The following is a 21767-nucleotide window of genomic DNA, read 5'->3' on the forward strand; positions in this document are numbered from 1 at the left end:
AAACCAGCTACCAAACAAAATCCAAAAATCAAAACATAGTTCACTATTATGAAATTCTAGAAAGCTTTTAGAAAAATTGTTGGAAAAGTGATGGAACAACTAAATTTTAGAAACCTAAAAACTTCAATTAGGAGAAACTTAAATTGATCTTCACTCTAAGAAATGCAAATTTTCACAAGCCCAAAGCAAGTTTATTTGGAAACAAAAAATTAAAACAAGTAGATTTTCAGAATTGTTGAAAATGCAAAAAGCTCTAACATGATGAAACCCATTTCGTCAAGGATGAAACACTTTATCAAGTAAAATACTAGATCATTGTGTACTAAAATAATTTTTCAAAGTGATATTGTTGCTTGTCAAAATGTCTGTGCATTAAAATTTTACAGCTTTCAACTTCTCATCTCAAAACTACAAAGTGATCTGTCTTCTGAGTTTCAATGAGTGGGGGAAAAAAAATGGCCTGAAATTCTACAACTCGCTGGTAAGACAGTGGGTCAATTCTTTTTTGTAGTTACTATTAAAAGCCATAATCTAAGTAATACATATTACAATTCTCTAAAATGAACTTAGGTAATAAGCAATACTTTGGTGATGTTTTAGTATCTGTTAATAAGAGATATCTAATTCAGTATAAAAATTTTATATGGATTATCAGACTCATATCCAACTAGTTATAAATTTTAAAGAATCAGAATAAAATTCTCTTTGATCTTGCAAAAAGATATATATATATTTGAGAACTCAAAATATGTTCAAAGTACATATTTTCATTTTGCATCCATTAATTATTCAATACATGCTTCAAAGATTAAATCAAGTTTTTAGATGTGACTTTTTTTTAGCTTTAAAAATGATCTTTTTTTTAGCTTTAAAACTGATTTTTTTTAACTTTTTATTTTATATTGGAGTATAGCCGATTAACAATGTTGTGATAGTTTCAGGTGCACAGCAAAGGGACTCAGCCACACATATACACGTATCCATTCCCCCTCAGACTCCCCTCCCATCCAAGCTGCAGAGTTGAGCAGAGTTCCCCGTGCTCTACGTTAGGTCCTCGTTGGTTAATCCATTTTAAATACAGCAGCGCACACCTCTTGATCCCAAACTCCCTGACTATCCCTTCCCTATCCTCCCCCACCCCCAACCGTAAGTTCCTTCTCTAAGTCTGTGAGTCTGTTTCTGCTTTTTAAATAGGTCTATTTGTATCATTTCTTTTTAGATTCCCCATTATCGTACCGTATTTCTCTTTCTCTGCCTGACTTACTTCACTCAGTACGACAATCTCTAGGTCCATCCATGTTGCTGCAAATGGCATTATTTCATTCTTTTTAATGGCTGAGTAATATTTCATTGTTTATATACCACTAGATGTGACTCTTAACATAACGACAGTTATCATGTTGCTGCAAATGGCATTATTTCGTTCTTTTTAATGGCTGAGTAATATTTCATTGTGCTTATACCACTAGATGTGACTCTTAACATAACGATAATTATAGCTCCTAGGCAGCTATTTAAATGAACAGTGTCATCATTTAAAAGATAACCTGCCACAGTTTCCCCAAGGTGTATTCCAGGTGATATAAAAATGTATTACTTTTGTTATAGAACTTCTTCTTTTTGCATAAATTAGGGAAATACCAGAGCTGAAACAAAAGCAGGTTTGTTTATTTTAGGACATCTTGAAACTTTTAATATGGTAATGTGCCTGTGGAACCTCCCTGAAGGAAACAAAGTAGAGAGCATTTTCCATACTTGTTAAGGATCCTTTCTGTGTTCCTCAGAATATGCTTTGGTAAACATAATCTTCTAACCAGAAAGAATTAACACTTTCTCTAAGGTCCACATTATAAGCAAGACATAGATCACCTAGGGTCCTTACAGTCTCAACTTCCCAGGGTTGAAAAGTTAAACTGAAGATATAATTTTAGGAATGAGACCATTAAGTATATCCTTCTCCTTTTCTTTAAATAATCTGCATAAATTGTACTGTTCTATACAGTAAAATCAATCAGTACTCCATTTTTTAATAGTGTCAGAAACTTCCAGAATCCCCCTTTTCCCCTGGGCATGCCTCACCCTCATTTGTTATCTTTGATTACATACACCTGGAGGCTCTTGACTCCTCAATGCATTCTCTGCCCCACTGCAAGGGCAGGGTCCACTGTGACCTACCTACCTACATGACATGCGCAGCAGCAAGGCAGGCACCTGAATATTATGCGGGTGCCTACAGCCACTGAAATGGTCTTGAGTTGTTCCTATTTCACAGAACAACCAAGCTATCTTTTAGTGGATCAAGACAGACATCTGACAACAGGATGTTCATAGCAGAGCCACCACCAAGAGTGAATCCAACTGACCAGTGGATCTACAATGGAGGAAAGAGGATGGCGCTCAGAGGGCACACTCCTGGGGCTGGTGAAGACGCAAGCTAAACACAAAGTACCTGTATTTAACAAACTTTTGCTGGATATCAGGCACAGCTGCTAAAAAATTTAGAAATGCTACCAAATTTAAGTGTACTTTGAGGCATTCCTGAATCTGGGAAACATGAGAAGCCCTACTACACTTGGAGCCCAAGTGACTACTTACGTATGGAATTCTCCCTAGATCGATGAAATAGACATACTCTCCGAACCTAAAATATAAGTACTTTAAAGACAAGTTAGGGCTTCCCTGGTGGCACAGTGGTTAAGAATCCGCCTACCAATGCAGGGGACATGGGTTCCAGCCCTGATCGGGGAAGATCGCACATGCCGCAGAGCAACTAAGCCTGTGCCTGCGCACTAGAGCCCGTGAGCCGCAACTACTGAAGCCCGTGCACCTAGAGCCCATGCTCTGCAACAAGAGAAGCCATGCGCCGCAACTAGAGAAAGCCGCGCAGAACAACAAAGAGCCAAAGCAGCCAAAAGTAAATTTAAAAAAAAAAAAAAAGACAGGTTAACAATGCAACATTCCTGAAAAATATATTTAAAATACTGTACGCAGCCAAGTATGATACTCAACAAAGGTGATACATTTGAGATTGGAATTTTACACTAATTAAAACTCTTCCCCTCAAAAAAACAGACTAAAAGACTATCTACAGAGCCCAATACAGGTCAAAACTCTTTAAAACTTCACAGATATGTTCAAATCGTAAGTATTACGTTACAAAGGTAAATGTAAAGGAAGGAAAAAATCAGCAGAAATATTAAGCAGCATGGTTCAGAAAGGCATATAAACAAAGATGCAAGAAAAATAGTTAACTATCCAAACACTAAACAAAAAAATCAACTTTCAAACAACTCATGTCAAATATGAAATTGATTATTCCTTTCTTATAGATTCTGGTCAAGTTTTCTGTCATGTGAAATAGCTGATTTGGGGGTTAGTAATGAGTATTCTACTCAGATGAATATGAAATTAAACAACTCTAAAAAGAAAGAGATTATCATCCCTTGAAATATTTAATAAATTAGAGTAATCTTGTTCTAATGCATCTTTCAGGTACCAGTGATTATAACTACTGGAGTGACTTTTACCTAGAGTTGTGTTACAGACCCTATGAACATTTATGTTTCAACTATTCAATGACAATGTTAAAGATCTGTGTAACTTATGCAAATGTCACCATCTACAAATCAATTCTCCTACTTTGACCTCTCAGTCTAATATTCCCAACTACCCAGAGGATATTTCCATTTGAACGTAAGTTAGCTAGGCCTCAATTTGCACAAGAGTTGCACATACATGCAACTCATTTTTTTTTAAGATTTTTTTTTGATGTGGACCATTTTTTTTAAGTCTTTATTGAATTTGTTACAATATCGCTTCTGTTTTATGTTTTGCTTTTTGGCCAGGAGGCATGTGGAATCTTAGCTCCCCGACCAGGGATCAAACCCACATCCCCTGCACTGGAAGGCGAAGTCTTAACCACTGGACCGCCATGCACTCATATTTAACTGTTATCCTTCCTTCAACGTTCTGTCATTCTTTCCCTGAGATCATCTCACATCAATTAATTTCATTCTTCTGCGCTCCCTACATCACCAATCTACTTCGCCTTGCTCTATACCTGAATCACCACTGTGTATCCTATTATGTTCCAGCAAAATCCCCTTTGTGTCCTTATGTCCTTGGGGGAGGGATGAAGATGAAGCACAGCACAGCCAACACCACCCAGGCCTCCTACAAAGCTAGCTAACTAGTGCTCTGGCCTGATGGTTGCTCAGAATAATGAAACTCTGAGAAAGAGTTAACTGAAATAGAAGGATGCCTCCCCAGGGATCTGTGATCTTTACTAGAGGAGCAACTGAAGTTAGGAAGGGAGATGGTCACTATTAGGTGCCAACTTGACTGGGCCATGGGTGCCCAGATATTTGGCACAATTTTAGGTGCCAACTTGACTGGGCCATGGGTGCCCAGATATTTGGTAAACGCGTTTCTGGGCTGTGTCTGTGAGGGTGTTTTCTAGGTGAGATTAGCATTTGAATTAGTAGACTAAGTAACACAGACAGCCCTCCCCGACACAGGTGAGCCTCACCCAGTCCACTGAAGGCCGGAGTACGACAGGAGTAAGAAAGAATTCTCTTTCTCTCTGTCCGTCTTTGAACTGGAATACTGGTCTTCTCCCGCCTTCAGACGGAACTGGAGGTACCCCATCAGCTCTCCGGGGTCTCAGGCTTCCACGCACAGGCTGGAACTACACCATCAGCTCTCCTGGGTCTGGACTTCTCCGGCTCCACAATCACATGAAACAGTTCCTTATCTCCCCACCCTCCACCCCACCCCTATCCCATTGGTTCTGCTTCTCTGGAGGACCCTGACTAACACAATCACTTAAGACAGAGCAGGCCTGTCTCTTTCATCTGTCTTCTAACGGAGCCTACTAGTGGTATTAACGTTTGCTTTTATTACAGGTAAAACATCTACGCACATAACGCTTTTCAGTTATAAAACACAAAAAGGTAGTTAGTACCACCCAGCCTAGAACACATTACCACTTATTTGTCCACCTCCCCACCCCGTCCCACCCCATCCCACTGCCTCCCCATCCAACAGTGGCTACTAACCTCTGTCATTTCTTTGATTGTTTTAAAAGATAAAACTTGTCACAAATGCAGATTTGCTTAAACAATATATTTTTCAGTTGTATTTATTCTTGAGCTCTGTAAAAATGGTATTACAATGTATATAATCTCCTGGGACTTCCTTTTTTTACTCAGCATATGTTTCCAAAATTCACTCATGTTGTATGCAGAAGTTTATTCACTTTTACTATTTTATAATACTCCATTGTATAAATACCATATTTCATTCAATCTCCTGTCAATGAACATCTGAGTTGTTTCCAATTGCTATTATAAACACAACAGCTATGAACAGTCTGGTATATGGCTCTTGGTACACATTTCTCCTGAAGATATATACCCAAAAGTGGGACTGTCAAGTTATAGGATACACAAATGCTGAACTGTGCAACATAATGTAAAATTATTTCCCAAAGAGATCATACCAGTACTGCACTCCAATCAGCAATGTATGTAAGTTATCCCTTAATCTACATCCTCTCTAATACATGGTACTCAGAGACATGAATCTTTGTCACTGTAGTGAATGTAAAAAAAGAAAAATAGCTCATGGAGATTTAATTTGCATTTCCCTTATCATTAGTGACAAGCACCTTTTCATATACTTATTGGCTATGAGTCCTCATATCTGAACTACTTGTGCACAGTTTTTACTCATTTTTCTGTTGAAATGTTTCTTTTTTGTGGCCTTCTAGAAGTTCTTCATATAATGGACACTAATCCCTCACCAGTTATATATGCCAGAAGTATTTTTCCCAGTGTGTGGCTCATCATTTTCTTTATGCTATCCTTTGATAAAAAATTCTAACTTTAATATGCTGAGTTTATCAATCTTCCCTTTTTATGGCTGGCACTTTATGTGCCTTAAAGACTTTGCTACTCAAAGTGTGGTGCATGCACCAGCAGCATCAGCATTCCCTGGGAGCTTGTTAGAAATGCAGACTCTGGGACTTCCCTGATGGCGCAGTGGAGTGCACTCCCAATGCAGGGGGCCCAGGTTTGATCCCTGGTCAGGGAACTAGATCCCACGTGCATGTTGCAACTAAGAGTTCACATGCCATAACTAAGGAGCCCACCTGCCTCAACTAAGACCCGGTGCAACCAAATAAATAAATAAAAAGATTAAAAAAAAGAAATGCAGACTCTAAGACGTCACTCCAGATCCACTGAATCAGAATCTGCATTTTATCACATCCCCCAGATAACACATATACTTTAAAGTTTGAGAACACTGTCTTCAGATATCCTTCCTTACCTCAAGATCAGAAAGATACTTGTCTGCATTTTCGTCTGAAAGTATTCAAGTTTCTCTTCTCGCATTTGTGGCAGACTGCAATACTATTGTTCCCAACTATCCTTTTCCTTCCCTTATCCATCCCTTTACCCAGCAGGTCTCTACTGTCTCCACGGGACAGACTGGCAGCACCTCCCTGAAGCCTCAGTACATGCCCCTGCACTGCTCCCTATGACTGGTCAGACATAACATACACCAGGTCCAAAAAGATGCTTTAAAAGTGATCATGGGAGCTTCCCTGGTGGCGCAGTGGTTGACAGTCCACCTGCTGATGCAGGGGACACGGGTTCGTGCCCCGGTCCGGGAGGATCCCACATGCCGTGGGGCGGCTGGGCCCGTGAGCCATGGCCGCTGAGCCTGCGCGTCCGGAGCCTGTGCTCCGCAACGGGAAAGGCCACAGCAGTGAGAGGCCCGCGTACCGAAAAAAAAAAAAAAAAAAAATTAATCATGGGATTCAGCCTGGCCTCTTCTGGTATCACAGAACAGCATGGGCCCCAGAATGAGAAGACACCTAAAACAGAGCCACAGCAGCCAATTCACAGCAGCCAGTATGTGATGTGAACCAGGAAGAAATGTTTGATGTTTTAAGTCACTGAGATTTGGGGTTTTGGTCATCAAAGTACAACCTTGTAAAGTCTAATAAAATATTCAAGTCCTTAACCCATCCACAAGTTACCTATGTCTAGAATTAGTGAAGTGGAATTGTGAAGAAGGCATCTAATTTCATTTCTTTTCTACAAGGAAAATCAACTGTCCAGCATCACTTACGGATCAGCCCTGCACCCCCATCTGTAGCACCACTCCTCTCCTGTATCAAAGTTCCACATAATCACAGGTCTTGTGCTCAGTATACTCATCCCACGCCAGCACCATGCTGTATTCATCACTAGACCTTTCCATGAAGTCTCGAGATTTTTCTCCAGAGGTGTCTTCCCAATCTTGGCCCTTTGCTTTTTCTTATAATTTTAGAATCAAGCATCACATTCTATGAGAAACCCTACTGGGATTTTAATTGGAAATGCATTACATATACAGATCAATCTGAGGAGAACTGACTGCTTTGCAGTACTGAGCAAGGGCCATTTCTCCATTGAACTGGATCTCCTTTTATGTCCTTCAAATAAGTTTTAATTTTCAACACACAGACCGTGGCTATTAGATTTACTCCCAGATACTAGGTTACAGATTCTCTTAGGTCTTCTACACAATCATTGTCTGCGTATGACAACAGTTTTGTGTTCCCAGCATTCCAATCCCATTAACGCTGTTCTCTCCTTGTGTGGGCTGGTGCTCGGGACCACGGTGAGGAGAAGTAGTATCAGTGGGGCACCCTTTGTCTTGTACAAGATTATACAGGAAATGTTTCCACACCCTCACTAAGACAGATGTCTCTCTAAGTTTTCTGTAGACATTCTTTATTAGTTAAGAACATTTCCTTCTACTTGACATTTGCTAAGATCACAGATATAGCTCAGTCACCTATATCTAGAATTAGTGAACAAAGATACTTTCTTCCTTATAACATAAGTGTGGTTTTCTTCCAGCAACGGCAGAAGCAGCTTACGTTTACTGAATCCTTACTATCTATGTGTTCCCTTTTTACAGATGATGAAAATGAAACTTAGGAAATTAATTTCCCCAAACAGCAAGAAAAGAGGAAGAGTTCGGATATGAAAGCAGACTGAGCTAACGCCAGGGTCAAGCTCTTCACCACCACAGACCATCTGATAACAACTTGCAACAACCCAGAAGGATCCTTCTGGCCCCAAAGGGGACGACTTTAGCAGCAATGGTCTCATCTAACTCTGGCTTTCCAGGAATTACACACTTTCCTCTAATGGAGTCCAATATGACCACGGATTCTGTAAAGGGTCCTTCAAATCATCAAAGCAGGGCAAATCAACAGGGGAAAGAGAGAAGTAGCATAAAATGAGATAAGAATTTAAATTCACATTAAATAGGTTTCACATTTTTGAGAATGAGCTATTGCTCTGAGGACCTCAATGTCACTGATAAATACTTGAAAACAGGCAGACAGATGGCTAAAGAAAACCAAGGAAGTCTCAACCACACCAAGAAAAGAGCAGGTTAGCATCAAAACCACGTGAAATAACGTAAGTTTAAGGAAACCAGCGTGTCTAACCTGGCACAGAAAAGCTTACGGCGAACTGTAACTCTGTTCACCACCCGAGCCCACCCCTGCCACATATACATACACATTACATACACAGTGGGGAGGGGTGAGGGGAGTCACAAAGGGGACAGACTTATCCTGTATTTCTCCAGAAGGCTAACCAATGAATCAAATCAAATCAATCAAAAATTTTCTAAGAAAAATACTGTCCAACTGTGGCAGATGCTGTGATGTACCAGCCAGACCCGCAACTGAAGGACACGTTGCCAGCTACTGGGAGTGCTGTGCCAGCCCCTCAGGGACTGCCTCAGCTGCAGGGAGCTGTCCCTTCCAGCGTCCTGACCCTTCCCAGGACCGCCCCACATCTGACGACTGACTGAGAGTACACAGGTCCAACCTGGGGCAACTCTGAAGGGCTGTTCTAGCTCCACAGCTCCCCATGGGGGGCGCCAAGGCTGTGACTGGGCCTGCAAAGCAGCCCAGCTTCTCCCTTCCTTCTGCAGGTTCTGCAGGTGTGGCCCCCAGGCGTACTTCTTTTTTTTTTTTTTTAATATTTTTTTAAAATATCTACTTCTTTATTTGGCTGTGCCGGGTCTTAGTTGCAGCACGCGGGATCTTTGACCTTCATTGCAGCATTCGGGCTCTTTAGTTGCGGCGTGCGGGATCATTTAGTTGCGGCATGTGGGATCTAGTTCCCTGACCAGGGATCAAACCCAGGCCCCCTGCGTTGGCAGAACAGTACCTTAGCCGCTGGACCACCAGGAAGTCCCTCCCAGGGGTACTTCCTAATCAACATTCTGCATGCTAAACTATCTGCAGCTGCTTTCCAGAGAACCCACCTACCAAAGAACTCATAAAGGAACCAACTGCCTCATCAGATTCACGACCCCCTTAATCATAGTTAAATATCAGAAACAACCACCATTTGGTGTATGTTTACTCTGTGCAAGACACAGTGGGGGACACAAGGCAGCTTAACCTGGAAGGTAATGGTGGCATGTTGTCTAGTAATTTTAAAGCTAAGAGAATGTGATTTCAGCACATGCATGAAATGATCATCCTCACACATCGTTTGCTCTGCAGAAAAACCAGGATCCACCATTCCACTCTATGGAAACTCTACGTTTTATGTTTAAGAACATGAATATGCTTATCAAAGCTCTAGGCAACGTAATCACTTTCAATTAGTAACTCTTCTTCGTTCTCTTACAAGCACTACTCATTTTCAATCTACCTCTGTTCAGGCCCTAATCCAATGACTGATGTCATTATAAGAAGAAGAAAATGTGGACAAAGACACACAGAGAATGTCACACAAAGACAAAGGCGAAGACTGGACTGCTGTGCCTACAAACCAAGAAATGCCAAAGATTGCCAGTAACCACCAGAAGTGAGGAGAGGGACACAGAGCAGGTCCTCCCTCAGAACCTCCAGAAGGAACCAACCCTGCTGACAACATCTGGACTGCAGACTTCTGGCCTCCAGAACTGAGAGAGGACGTCTGCTGTTCTCAGCCGCCTAGTTCGTGGCACTTCATTACAGCTGCGCCAGGAAACAATACAGCACCTCTGCAGCACTCCCCACCCCACCATGACTGCAACTGCATTTATTCTCCCACAACTTTTACCTTGGCACTAAGTATACAGGGATGTGACAGCGGGGAGCATCGGAAGCGTGCCGGCTTCACGTTCAGAGATGGGTCTGCTAACCCAGTGTTGTGCAAACATTTCTCAAAGCAGCAGAACGCAGTACCATATCTGAGACAGGCTGAAGGAGCAGAGGTGAGGGGGGGGCCTGGCCAAACACGCCTCCCCGTCACCCCATCCTCTGCCTCATGCCCTAAGTACCTGGGCTCTCTAGAATTCTTTTCTTCATCCGTTCATTCAATAAGTCTTTGAGCACCTACTTTGTGCAGACACTGCTTTCACAGCATGAACAAACACTGAGCTCAACCAAACCTCCTCATTTTATGGATTAAGAAACTTAAACATGTATTCGGGGTCCCAGGTGAGTCAAGACCAGGGCCACTGTGGGCCTAGGTCCGAAACTGGTGCCCTTTCCATCACACCATCCACCCCTCATCTAACCTGTAGCCTTGCCATCAGATAATTGTAAAGAAACAAAGCCAAGTCTTCCTACTTTGCATTTAGCGTCTCCTTTGAATCAGTTCCTGGTTCAGCCATCTCTGCTCACTGTCCCCACAGGCACAGAGGCATCTCGAGAAGCTGACAGACCTGACTCCCAAGCCAGAGAGAAAGGGAGACCAGCCCTGCCCCACCGCAGCCAGTGCAGACTGCAGGGCGCGACCCGAGCCTCCTCAAGGTGGTCACCAGCCTACCCTGGCAAGGCCCAAGCGAGTTCCACGCAGAGGAGCTGCGGGGTCCGTGACAGCTTCTATCACACGGCTAGTGAAAACACTTGGAAACACTGTCCTTAGATGTGCAAGTGTGCTTTTGGAAATAGGAAAATGAAATGCAGGGGGAAAAAGTATAAGATCTAAGGGCAAAAACATGTGCCTAACACACATACCAACATAGTAAAAAGAAGCCCCTGAGCGGCACCGGAAGGTCCTCAGACGGCCTGTTGCCAGTGAAGGGCCAAGCCTGTTCCTCAGCTCTGGAGCCCTGTGCGCTGATCGGGCCAGAAGTGGACTGGGGCCGCGGGCGGGCAGGGAGGGACGCGTGCCAAATCATGTGACTACCACAACAGAACGAGCTGCGTGTCAACCAGAAAACCCAATTACAGGTCTAGATAACGGACGGCCACGTGGAAGCTAGGTCCACTCCCCGGCTTAGAACTGGGAAAAGGAAGGTAAGAAATTCTCACAATTGTTTCATCAAGGGAAGGTTGCAAGATGAAAGAAAGCCCTGAGAGCGAGCCTCTGAAGGTCAGAGTCACTTGCCTGCATTAACGGTGTCCAATCTCCTAAATGTGTGCTTCTTCCTACTGCGCGGCTGCATCCACAGAGAGGCTACATTATAACTCTGGTTGAAAAGGCTGCACTCTTGTCCTGATGAGACTCACTTAAACAACAAAAAACAGTATAGGGAAAGATCCCACTCTACAGACCACCTCCAAGACTCGTTCACTCCTAAAGCAACGGCCGTCGGTCACACGGTGGCAGGCCTAGTTGCTCTCTGGTACTTTTCTTTCGCTCAAGCCCTAGAGACCACAACTGTTACCACCCTCACTGCCCCACCCTGTCGGCCCTTCCTCTGCGGGCCCCTCCTCTTCCCCAGCTCTCCGCCCAGGCCTCACACTTCTCTGTTTACATTCACTTCCTCCTTTGAAGCCATCCAATAGCAAAACCTGAGTCACGCCAATGTAATTTAAAAGTTTCTAGCAGCCATATTAAAAAAAACAGATGAAATTAATTTTCATAATATACTTTAACTCAACAGACCCAAAATATTATCACTCCAAATATAATCAAGGTAAAAGATCATTAATGAGCTATTTTACATTCTTTTTTTCGCATACTAAGTCTTTGAAATCTGGTGTGTATGTGACACTTACAGAACATCTCGAGTCAAACCAGCCTCATCTCACATGCTCAGAAGCCGCAGGTGGCTCATGGCTACCTTACTGAACAGCACAGGCCTAGCTGATCTCCACTCCCATGACTGTAATCTCTACATCTATCTAGAGATTACTCCAAACTTTCTCTCACCCCCACTTCTCTCTCATGAACCCAAAACTTACAGAGCCATCAAGCTACTAGACGATGTCTGAATGGCATCTCAACTTACAACATCTCTTAAAAAACACAAATGAAAACCCAAAAACTCTTACCACCAACAACCTTGCCAGGACCTTCCCAGTGTCAGTCAAGGGCAACTCCGTGCTTCCACTGCTCAAATCAAAAGCTCTGGCATCATCCTTAACTCCTCCTGTTTCTCTCACATTCCAATCCAACCTGTCAGCGAGTCCTCTCCGTTCAGTTCCACCTTCATAACGTTTGTTCCACCTTCATAACGATGCACGATCGGGGTCTTCCACTTGTTCTGCCCTCGCCCTGAATAATGCTCTGCTCCTCAGACAGCCCCACACCTTTCTCCCTTTTCCCCTCAGGTCTCAGCTCAAGTATGTCTTACCAGAGAGCCCTTTCCTGCCCACCCTAAACACACAACACCCCTCCGGCCTACTTCATTTTCCCTCTCAGCACGCATCTGCACTTGACCCGTGTACCCATCTGCTTGCTTCCCCCACCCGCCCCAGCGCTGAATGGTGTGGTGGCCATGGGCTGGTCAGGCGGCCCCTCGAGACGGCCTGCCGTGGGGAGCCCAGCGGACTGAGAGCCTCCACTTGCTACATGGTGGCAAAGACATCAGGCCACGTGCCCCTCAGGCTGCTCCCAGCAATGCTGACCAGGATGGGGTACAGATCTGACCTGCCGAGCAGCCAGCAGCCTGGCCAAGACAGTCTCCAAACTGCCCTGGCCTGAGGCTGCTCTGGCCTGCCCTCCCCCATCTCTCCTCCCCCTGGATCACACCTGCACGGAAGCTGATGGCTCTTCCTCCCTCCCTCCTGCTCCTTCCCTCCCGCCCCGTGTAAGTCTCGTGCACGTCTAACCATCTTGGCATCTAGGCATAGGACACTGTGAGCAGACAAGTGCCGTGTGAACCAATGAATCTCTAGGAAGAGCCGGGCAGTGGGAAGTACGTTAACTTTAAGTTGCAAAGATAGAAGTTGGGGCTCCTGCTCTGCCATGTATTACGTGTAACCTTAGGGAAGTTTCTTGAGACCTCTGAGCTGCAGCTTCGTCATCTGTAAAATGGAGATAATACCTCCTCTCTCAAGAGCTGTCAGGAGGATTAAAGGAAACACTTTACCTAAGGTCCCTAACAAAAGGCCTCACATGTAGGAAGTGCTTTAACAAGCGTGAGCTCAGACTCCTCCTTACCCGTTTTCTAATAGCTACTTCTAAGAATCCCTTACCTTTCCCCTTCACCACAAACTCTGACCACTTTTAAACTAAATAATGCCCCAAATAACCCTAAATACCTGCAGGACTACTTCAGAAAAGAAAATACCCAGCCTAATGTCTAAAATTATTAAATATAATAAAGCCACCAAGAAAATTTTCAATACGATCAATGATAATTTAGAGAAGTTAGAAACTTGTTCGTCAGTTTTTGTTTTGTTTTGTTTTAGGCTGCCTAGGTTAAGGAGGTTTCTCACACAAGTTTACCAAAACATTATGTATAAAAATGTTTACTGTGTTACAATAACAACATGGAAATCCACTCCATCAACTAATCAAATAAATTCTGGTGCATTCATACCACAGAATACTGGGCACATTAAAAAAAAACAGTGGGGCTTCCCTGGTGGCGCAGTGGTTAAGAGCCTGCCTGCCAATGCAGGAGACACGGGTTCGAGTCCTGGTCTGGGAGGATCCCACATGCCACAGAGCAACTAAGCCCATGAGCCACAACTGCTGAGCCTGTGCTCTAGAGCCCGTGAGCCACAGCTACTGAAGCCCGCGAGCCTGGAGCCCGTGCTCTGCAACAAGAGAGGCCACCGCAGTGAGAGGCCCATGCCCTGCAATGAAGAGTGGCCCCCGCTCGCTGCAACTGGAGAAAGCCCACGCACAGCAACAAAGACCCAACACAGCCAAAATTAAATTAAACAAAACAAAACAAAAAAAAACAGTGAAGTAGATCTGTACATGAGGTAGGTCTATACATGCTGATACGGAAAGCGCTCCAAGATACAAAGTTTAGTGTTTGTTTAAACGAAGAACACTCTCTACCATGACTCCAATTTTTAGAAGTACAGGCGTAATTTTTTTTGTATGACATCCGAGAAGCTTATCAGTGATTCTTCAAAATGAGTACAGGGTGGGAAGGGGAGTGAAAGAGAACACTTACTATTCATCTTATAACTTACTGCTTTTTTAGATTTAACATGGACTCTTTAAAAAATAAATAGGCTTTATAAGAGTTACTTATATTCAAAACAATGTTTTGGTAAATCATACAAAACATATTTTGATAGTTTTAAATTGAGCTTTACATCTTATAAAAACAAGAAACTCCTTCGATGGCACCAGCAAAAAACTATTAACAATACAATCAGTAATAATTATCTATGGTGGTAATCAAAGGAAGCAGTGGCAAAAACAACAACCAAAAAAAGGACCAAAAATGTGTCTATTCAATTTCAACTTTCTCGTGATCATTTTGTAATGTATAAAAATAACTGAATCACTATGTTGTGTAGCAAAACTCATATAATATTGTAAGTCAATTATACTTCAATAAAGAAAATTTTTTTCAACTTTCTCACCATTAAAATCTTCAGGGAAGATGCTAACAAGGAGCTAAATGTTAATCAGATGCCCAAGAAAAAGCTATAGTTACTGAGGAAGACAAGTAAAGAGCCTGAATAAATCCCCAAGCTGGGTAAACAGTTTTGAAATAGTTATGTACTGGCTATTAAGATTCCACAGGTACTTTGCAAAATGTAGTTGAGCTAGAAACAAACTCCTGGCTGAAAGGGAAAATAAATCCCTCCCCACTTTCTACCTCCTCCTGTTATTGAGGTTAACAACCACATTACCAAAAAAGAAATCTGGAAACGTGCTGAGGCCCATTTCTTTACACTTATTTATCTCCACGTGACTGACTCATCTGACATCAGTGTGTGCTGAGTGACCGCTCCTTGCGCCAGGCACCATAAGGACTATAGACACACAGTGCCTAGGTTCACTTCCCGTCACCAGAGAACCACATACATGTACAGACGTGTACACACACACACACACACACACACACACAACCTGCATTCACAGAACTCACATTCCTTCATCACTCTAGCTAGGAACACACACACAAAGCAACACATTCTCAAGCATTTTTGCAATTATTAATCTTCTAACTGTCCTACTGCTTTTATTTCTAATTGATACTAATTCATCCACTGGGATAGGCCTATCATCCCCAATTCTTTGGGGCAGGTTTTAAGAGAGATTTATTAGGAATATAATAATTCCTAAGAATATAATAGGAATATAATATTTCCAGTGATTTTTTAAAAGCTCATAATCATCAATATAGTCAACGTAAGCTAAATAGCAATTAATACATATTCTTATGTTGCTGCAAGTAGGGAATTCCATATTTTGTTAGAACCAGAGATACCACTTTTTAAGGTTTCTGGATACAACCTGTCAATCAGTAACACATATAAACTTAAAAATAGTACCTAAATATTTAATTAAAAGTTTCAAAATGATAGCTGGTTTTCCTCCCCTAGGTTCTCCCTGTCTAGTCACAGGGCAAGACTGCTGAGCAGACAAAGGAAAAGATAGAGAACTACAGAGAAAGCCTAGTGGCAAGAAAAAGCTTTGGAGATGACTTCAAAAACAAAATTTCAACAGTCATTCTAAATACTAAATAAGAAGATTCTACTGCTTAATATATAATTATAAGATTAAAACGAAAGCATGTGTTTTACAGAAAAATAACATATAGTATAACAACTGACAAACCATTTTCCACTTTCTTAAGCCACTGCAAAAAACCTGGCTCACTTACAGAAAGGTTTCCTGTCTTCAGAATAATTTAGGACCACCATCATGAATCTGCTTATGCAAAAGCTCCCTCCAACCAAATACTCACTTTTCTGCTAATTCCCAAAACTAACGAAAGAATGAAGATGGAGAGACCAGACGATTTTTTTTTCCTTTACACAGAAGCCAGAAATAAATCTGTGAACACTGTTACAGTAACCAGCATATACAATCAATCAACATACTGTGCTAACACATATATATGGAATCTAAAAAAAAAGGTTCTGAAGAACCTAGGGGCAGGACAGGAATAAAGATGCAGAAGTAGAGAATGGACTTGAGGACATGGGGAGGGGGAAGGGTAAGCTGGGACGAAGTGAGAGAGTGGCATGGACATATATACACTACCAAATGTAAAATAGATAGCTAGTGGGAAGCAGCCGCATAGCACAGGGAGATCAGCTCAGCACAGGGAGATCAGCTCGGTGCTTTGTGACCACCTAGAGGGGTGGGATAGGGAGGGTGGGAGGGAGATGCAAGAGGGAAGAGATATGAGGATATATGTATAGCTGATTCACTTTGTTATAAAGCAGAAACTAACACACCATTGTAAAGCAATTATACTCCATAAAGATGTTTAAAAAAAAAAAAATCAACATACCCAACCACTAGTATTCTCTACACCTGCTCCAACTAACAGCTAAAAGCTGCCACTTACTGGGCACTTACTACGTGCTGGGCCCTGTTCTGAGTATGTCGTGTGGATTCATGAAGCTCTCACATAAAGCCATTCCAACCCCACTACCCCTCTGCTAAATTCAGAGAATGTAGAGTGATTGAGTTAACTCAATCAAGCATCTAAGTCAACAAGTACTATGTGAAAGACTACTTTACACACTAGAGGGAATCAGCAATGGATAAGATTTTCCTCTCTCCCCTTAACGAGTCTGTAATCCATGTAAAGAATAAACTAAAAAGTCAAAAAGAAAAACTAGCTGAGTGGAAGTATCGTCAAGCACTGTGTGGGAGAATAATGAAGAGTTAATTCTGAAAATCAGGGGAAGCTTCTTTCATAGAAGTAGAAGCATTTAAGCCAAGCCTTCATTCAGTATTAAGGATTTTGATAAGAAGAAAAAGGCAGAAAGGACATTCAAGAGTAAAGAAGTCAGACCAACAACCATGAAAGTGGCCAGAGGTCTAGTGTTGAAATACCAGGTAACAAGAGAGATGCAGTAAAATATGAAGCTAAAAGTTAGAGTGAGGCCAGATGGCACAGGTCTTAGAATGCTTTCCTAACCCCTTAACACTAATTCTCAACCGGCCAGGGGTGATGCCTCCAAGGTGAAAATCTTTGTAGGAGTAAGCCTACTGGACAGCGCTAGGTCATAACCCCAGGCGTGATGGAACTCGGGGGCGGGGGGATGTCAAGAACCGCTGGTATATACCTGGGGGGCAGGGCATGATACGATTTGATTTACATATTGAATAATTCTGGGAACAGAACACAGGAGGACTAGAGAGACTAGATACAGGGAGACCAGTCAGCAGGCCTACAGGAACAACCCCCATAAGAACTGACAAGAGCCAGGGAGGGCAGCGACTGGGGAACTGTGGAGAAAAACAAAAGCAAAAACAAGAAGGTTGATGGAAAAGACACATGGAGGCAGACCTGGTAAAAATCTGGTCAAGAAAAGGAAGCCTCAAAAAGTTTCCAGCCTGGGTAACAAGGAAGACCAATGTGCTGTGAAGTAATATCATCTCATTACCTTTATCTGAACAAGGGCACGCAGTACACAAAGAATAGCCACTCTAAGTGACACCGCAAAGCATTTCACAAAATAAAGAATCTGAAGTTCCAGAGAGATTTAACCGACCTGCCCATGGTGCCCCAGGGGTGAGGAGATGAGCCAACACACAGACCTGAGTCTCTCGAATCCAGGCCTAAATAAGCGCCCTCAAAAGCAGTTTACTTCTTAGGAGTACAATAAACCTCCAGAAACGTTTCAGACAAAAAGCGTGAATCTGCTGAGACTGCAATTACACTTTAAAGGTAAGGAACATTTTAAAACGTATGCTCTGATCCCCTCTCCCAAGAGACAGGGTGCAGTGACTTCAGTCAGCATTGCTGGTCCATGGGCCCTGAAAGTTTCCACACACGTGGGAGAGGTGGTTGTTTGTACTTTGTATAAAAATACCACTTGGTATTTTGTGAGAGATTAAAAATAATTGGAAAGAAATATGCTAAGTATTAACCATCTTCAATATAATAAAACCTCATTCCCAGTGCTGTGGTTGGTACTGATGTTTGTTATTAAAATCGTTTATAATAATAAGGTGGATTACAGACTTTGACTTTATTCAGCAAACATCTGAACATTTTCATGGTTAAACCCCTGAGCAAGGTGTTGGGGATAAAATAATGACAGGGTCACCACAGCCAGAGTATTACATACACAACACGTGATATAGGCAATAACGAAAGTAAAAATAGAAGATTATGACTGCAGAAATGAATAATTCACTTTGACAGGATTTCCAAAGGGCTCCAGAGAGGACATAAAATCAGATGTGGACTTTTAAAAAGTGGAGTGGGTGGAAGTGAGACAGGGCATTCCAGTCAGAGAAAAAGTTATAAGGGAAGAAGGGATGAAGCAGCCTGGCCTGTTCAGAGAACCAAGAGTAGTCTCATTTGGCGGGACAGTGTGGAAGGGGAACCGAGAAGACAGGTAAAGTTCAGAGATGACCAGGGCCAGACTGTGAAGGGCCTTGAATGTGATGCTGCTGAGTCTGGTTCTGGCCTCCAAACAACAGGCGGTCAGTCCTTAGAAGCATTCTGAGCCAGAGGCTGACAAGATGCAATCTAGATTTAGGAAAGGTGACCTGACAGCCAGGCAAAGTGCAGACAGGAAGGGATGGGGAGGGTCACAAGAAAGCTTTAAGCCAAGAGAGGAATCTGAAGCTTGGACATACTAGCACTACCTAGTATTTTAAAAGGGACTGAAAGTTGGCATAACAATATCACATCTCCCCTCACTTGATCATTCCAACCATGCCACGGGACAGTTATCAACACTCTTCCCATTTTAGAGATGAGAAAACTGGCCCAGAGGCCATGAACTGCTCCAAGTCAAATGCTGCTGAAACAGGGAGAACAACCCAGGCTCAGTACTTTCCACACTGCGAAATAAAAACAACCCTACTGCTTTTGAAAAGTGCTACTATAAAATAAAGCACGGAGTGATCTATGGTATCATTAAAGAAGCACTAAAAATCCATTTAATTTTCTTAAATGTTTGCAACTTGTGTAACAAATAAGCTAATTGCCTTTGAAATAGTTACAGATTTGCCTTATGTTGATGCCATGGTAAAGACTGGTACTTTTCTTTAAAAACAAAACATTTGTACCTCTAATTCTACTTTCTACAAAGTTAAATATTGAAGAGTAATATTCTCTCCTTCCTTCAATGTTTCAGTGGCCAAACTGGCATTTCACTGATGACACAGGCTTATATAAAAACCGTAATATATGTGCCCAAACTGAAGCAATAAATTTTTTTGAATTATTAAAAATTCATTATTTATCAAGTACAGCAACTGAATATAGAACATTGCAAGAAGCTTATCTATAGGTATGCAAAGGCACAATTTCAGAAATAATTTTTGCTACCAAGAAATGTCATAAAGATCCCGAGAACCATTTATGAGTGGATCAATCCAAAATAACCTATGAGAGAATATTTGACCTTCAGGCTGCAAAGTGATAGATTCCCGCCCCCGACCCCGCCACGTCGGATTCGAAATCTATGAAATGTCAAGGTGCTCGGGCCCCGGTCTTATTGCACAGTAGAAACCTACCTTAGGGATTAGGGATTTGATTGTATAGTTAGTTTTATCCACGGCATCACCTATTATCAAAACTGCTTGCCCCGACCTCTTCACCAATCTCCTACCACAGTTTTTTTAAAACAAGCAAAGACCCAGACACGTAAAGCTCAATCTTAGGAACCTGGCCGAAGTAGCCGACCTAGATATCCAAGAATCCAACCCAGATATTTATTAGCAGAAACCACATTTAGTTAAACCATTCCAAAGAACCACATGTCCCCCTACCCGCTTAATCTCCTACACTTTGTACTAGGTGAGGTCTCCATTGCCTGTCTATGGAGGGCAAAAAGTGAAAGGTGGCGAAAGTGAAATCAAAACCGGCTTCTGCCAGGATTTCGGGGGGGGTCCGCCACCAACAGTTCGGCAGGCCCGTTCAACTGCGCACCGCCCGCTAAGTCCTGGGGATGCAGGCATTTCCCTCGCGACCAGCCGTTCCTCGGGCGCGGAGGAGCGGAGAGCTCCGAGGGGCTGCCGGGGACGCGTGTGCTTGGAGCCGGCCCGAGCCGGCTCAGGCCCTCCTGCGCCGCGGCCGCGGATGACTTTGCGTGCCAGTCCCTCCCGCGGGCGGCCGTAACCTTCGCCGAACCTTGCGCCTCAGGGCCCGCCCCACCGGCAGGGCCCGCCCCGCGCGCGCAGCGCCACAGGCCCGCGCGCCCGTCCGTCCGCGCCGCCCCGCCCCTCCCCTCCCCCGCCGGCGGCTTCCCTTCCCGGGCCCCTAAAGGACAATGCAGGAGGGGAGGGGGCGGAGGGACGCAGCTGGGTGAGGGCAGCGCCGCGAGCGCCCACCGGCCGGCTGGCCGGCCGCTCCAGGTGTCCCGCGGCCGCCGCACTCTGGGCGCCGCACCCCGGCCGCACGTCCGCTCCCCACCTCGCCGCGCCTCCCCCCCAGAGAACCGCTCCCAGCGCGGCGACACCCGCCCATTGTGCGGACTCATCGTCCGCCCCGTGCGCCGGCGCCCGGCTCCCCAGGGCCGGGGTCCCCGGGCCAGCAGCCCACCGCACGCCCGGGGTCCGGCCGGGGTCCTCGCGGAGCCCGCGGCCCGGCGGGGCGGCCCGGCCTCCCTCAGGCCGGTCCCGGAGACCCTCGGCCGCGGTGGCGGCCCGCCCCAGCCGCCCAAGGGGCCGCGGCCCGCTCAGCCCGCCCAGCCCACCCGCGGTACCTGCCGAGCGGCCGGGCGTCGCGGCGGCTGGCGGGGGCGCCTCCTCGCTCCGAGGGCTCCGAGCGGCTGCCGAGCGCCGGGCAGCCCTGGCCTGCGCCTTACGTAAAGCGGCGGCGGCTCCGGCGCCACTCGGCGGAGGGCGGGAGGCGGCGCACCGCGGCCGCCCCGCTCCGTTACCCGGCAACTGGCCTCAGCGCCCAGCCAACCGGGCGCGCTCCATATCCTTCCGCCCAGGAGCCGGGATTACATCAGCGCCACCGCCCCGCCCCGGCCCCGCCCCTCCGGCCGGCGCTGGGCTTCCCGACGGGCGGGCGAGCGGAGGGTCCTGGAGCCTGGCGGAGCCTTGCTGCTGCCGGTGGGCGCTGGGAGTCGCCGGGAGGTTGGAGGACAGGAGGCAGGAGCCCACCCGGTGTGCGGGGCGTAGGAGCGGAGACGCCCCCTGCGGAGGGGCGAGTGGGGCTCCTGAACTCCGCCGCCGCCCCTCCCCGCCTCCGGGCTGCCTCGGTCCCCGCCTTCCCGGCACACGCTCCACCTGTCTGCGGCCCCCTCCTCGCCGCGTCCTGGGATGGCTGGAGTGGGCGGTTTAAAATACAGGTTTAAAAAAAAAATTTTTTTTTTAACCCAGAAGACAAGCTAAAGAAATGTGACATGGCTCTTTTTATTAAGTAGGCAAAAATAAATTCTGGAAGATTCGGAAGTGGGA

The 21767-nt window shown here is 44.7% G+C and overlaps 1 protein-coding gene across 2 annotated transcripts in view; it reads right to left on the reverse strand.

The window, feature by feature from the left end:
- Nucleotides 1-21216, reverse strand: part of KIAA0232 (KIAA0232 ortholog) — an 89342-nt gene extending 68126 nt beyond the window's left edge. For both annotated transcript variants that reach the window (XM_067735036.1, XM_067735037.1), the window contains exon 1: nucleotides 21065-21216. The gene's annotated coding sequence lies outside the window, so the exon portion shown is untranslated. The remainder of the gene's footprint in view (nucleotides 1-21064) is intronic.
- Between the last annotated feature and the right edge of the window lie 551 nt (nucleotides 21217-21767).

This window comes from Pseudorca crassidens, chromosome 4 (genome assembly GCF_039906515.1).
Source record: "Pseudorca crassidens isolate mPseCra1 chromosome 4, mPseCra1.hap1, whole genome shotgun sequence".
In the NCBI taxonomy this organism is placed as follows: Eukaryota; Metazoa; Chordata; class Mammalia; order Artiodactyla; family Delphinidae; genus Pseudorca; species Pseudorca crassidens.